Below are 3032 nucleotides of genomic sequence, written 5' to 3' on the forward strand. Positions count from 1 at the left end.
GGAGAGGGATCGGGATGCTGCGTGGACGCCGCTTACATGTGGATTGTGACACAGCAATTGTATATCATATACGCCTTTCTCTTTCTCCTTCTCCCTCCCTCCCGTTCTCCCCTTCCCTCTCTCTCTCTCTCTCTCTCTCTCTCTCTCTCTCTCTCTCTCGCTCACACACCAGCTGACATATCGACACGCTCCGCAGCAGCAAATGGGAATTCCAGCCCTGGACGTCTCTGCTGGCCCCATCAGGAGAGTTGACCAAACGCTGCAGCCAGTTTTACGAGGTCAGGGTTATAAAACTGTTAGCAGATTTGGTTTATTTAAAAACAACTGGCCTCCTTCTTCTTCACGCGCCCCCCCCACCCCCCGCCCTCTCTTACAGGTTGGGTGTCGAGGGGTTCGCAGGTGTGCTCCCCGAAGCCAGGAATGCTTCGTGTTTTTTAAGTCTCCGCCGGTGTCGTTGACTAAACTTCACGACACTCTCTAAAAAAAAAGAGTCATGCGGCGATACGTGCTCATTAACGCCGCAAGATTTGTTGCGTCTCCACACGGTTTGCCGTCAGGAATGGCAAATGGTTCGGTCCGTGACTATTCCTGCTCAGCTCTTCATCAGCGAGCGGAGAGGCTACCAGTCATTACTGGGTCAGAGGGCGGGTGTGAAACACGTTCCAGTTGGAAGAGGAACGGGGTCAGTGTTCCAAAAAACTCCAGAGGAGTCACGAGAACACCTTATCCCACGAGGCTTAATCCCGATCGGGTAGTAATCGGGGAAAAAAACTAAACAAACGTGAAGACACCCGGAGGATGTTCTTAACCAAACCCAAGCATCACTCGATGCGACCGATGGGAATATTTCCACCGTAGGAACATGATGTTGAAGCGTTAGCAACATCCGTTTGCACTGACACAACAAATAATAGTAAATCAACAGATATGTACATGAGGTGGTAGCATCAACTAGCATGTTGACGTTAGCTACATGATGCTAAATGATAGTTCTAACATTGAAGTATATTAGTGCCATCAGAATGTTGCCTTTTTTTCTATGAAATGTCTGTTTTTTAAGGCATTGAATTATTTCATTTATTTTTCTTTCAATTATTTGTATATTAAAAAGTTGAATTCGTTTTTTTAAAATGATTGAATTAATAAACTGTTTAATTTAAACATTTCCCTAATTATTTTATTATTCTAATTATTCAAATAATTTAAAAAATATATACATTTTCATATACATATTCTGAATTAAATATTTTTTTAATTTAAAAGCGTTTAAATACTACAATAAAATGTTGGTATATAGTCCCAACATTTTTTTATTGGGTCCTCAGAAGTGTCGCGGTTATTCTCGACCAATCAGCCACGTGAAAAAAAAGAATTATATTATATTAATAATATTCTTAACAATTAAATATCTGATAAGCTGTTGCTTGATGTTTATTAAACTCGAGAATATTAAATATATCTATATCTTGCTTTTTAATTTTTGCACTGACCAATGATTAGTTTTATATATGTTGTGATATTTGTGGCCAGCAGAGGGCTCTCTAAAGCAGAAAATAGCCAAGAAAGTTAATTCAAAATTCTGTATATTTTTTTAGCATTATATTTGGAAAAAAACATTTGCTTTGATGTATCTTTTTCCTACGAACAAAAGTTTTACAGTCAAGCTATAGAACAGTGTCGCCCTCTTAACCCTCATTCATTCTGATAAAAACCTCCATCATTCGTTCAAATTTTCCGGACTTCAAAGTGATCGAGAATTTTTTTACGATTTATAAGCAAACGTGCTGTGAGGGCATTCCTGGACGCTCCGTCTGCATCTGTCAACAATTACACGACACATGCTCGCAGCTCCGAGTTCACGGGAGACAAAAACAACAGCACTGGAGCTTCTCCGGCCTCGCAATGATCTCATCCGTCCTCTCCATCGGGACGGACACCCCGAAGATATAAAAGCGACAAAATATGATGAATGGAGACGAGAAGCGTCGAGTGCTGCCCTGAGACAGGAGTGGTCGCGTCTCCTGGGAGAGTTTCGCACGCCGTCACTAAAAACTGAAATAACAAAAACAAGTCAAGAAAAGTCGTAAAACCAGAAGGTTCATCCTGCAGGAGCTGACCACTATCAAGCAGAGGTTTTTCAAACAAGTAGAAAATGCGCACAACTTAACACACTCGGACACACACACACACACACACCCTGGTATGCGGGGTTTGGATTCTCAGGGGAAATAAGGGGAGCAGGCGGCATCGCACTAAGTAGAGCTTAGAGGGTCAAAAGTTTAAGAAGCACAATTACCTGCAGGACCTCGGCTGACCCCCCGAATTTCTCACCTTCTGTTCCCTCACACTCACACACACACTCACACACACACACACTAACACACACACACACTGGTGAAGGACCCGCTGAGGTATCTTTTGTTTTTGGATCACACTTTAAGGCTCCTCAAAGCATCTCCATTAGAAATGATTCTCCATCTTTCAACTATTTATAAATTATCATTGAGAGAGATTAGAAACTGTCGTGCTAATGGCTACACTATAAAGAGCATATTTTGTTGTGAAATAACTTCCTCAAATTTGCAATATCATGAATTGGACACAATCGTGAACGTGACTTTGTAGAGGTAATTAAGACACAATAAATAATTATCCATGAACTTGACATCCTCACAAAATACAAAACAAAAATACTGTATACTGCTCTGAAATACTTACAAGAAAAACAACTGCGAAACCCCCCCCAAAAAATTCTTTATTTTAACAAGATTCCAAATATACTTACAAAAAATTGATGTTAAATGTGAAGAAGAAAAAAAAGTTCTGTCCACTTCTTTGCGATTTTTATTGTGTACAAGTTAAAGCCATGAACATAGAAATACACTTGACAATGAAGATACAATTGGCTCTTCTTCGGGTGCTTACTCTTAAACTGCTTACTTTTATATCCTCATTTTGACATCGCTACTCTTTTTTAGATGACAAATGTAGGTGCTGGTTTGAAGGCAAAAACAAATAAATGAATAAATCTG

This window comes from Callionymus lyra, chromosome 12, assembly GCF_982586985.1.
Source record: "Callionymus lyra chromosome 12, fCalLyr1.hap1.1, whole genome shotgun sequence".
NCBI classification, from domain to species: Eukaryota; Metazoa; Chordata; class Actinopteri; order Syngnathiformes; family Callionymidae; genus Callionymus; species Callionymus lyra.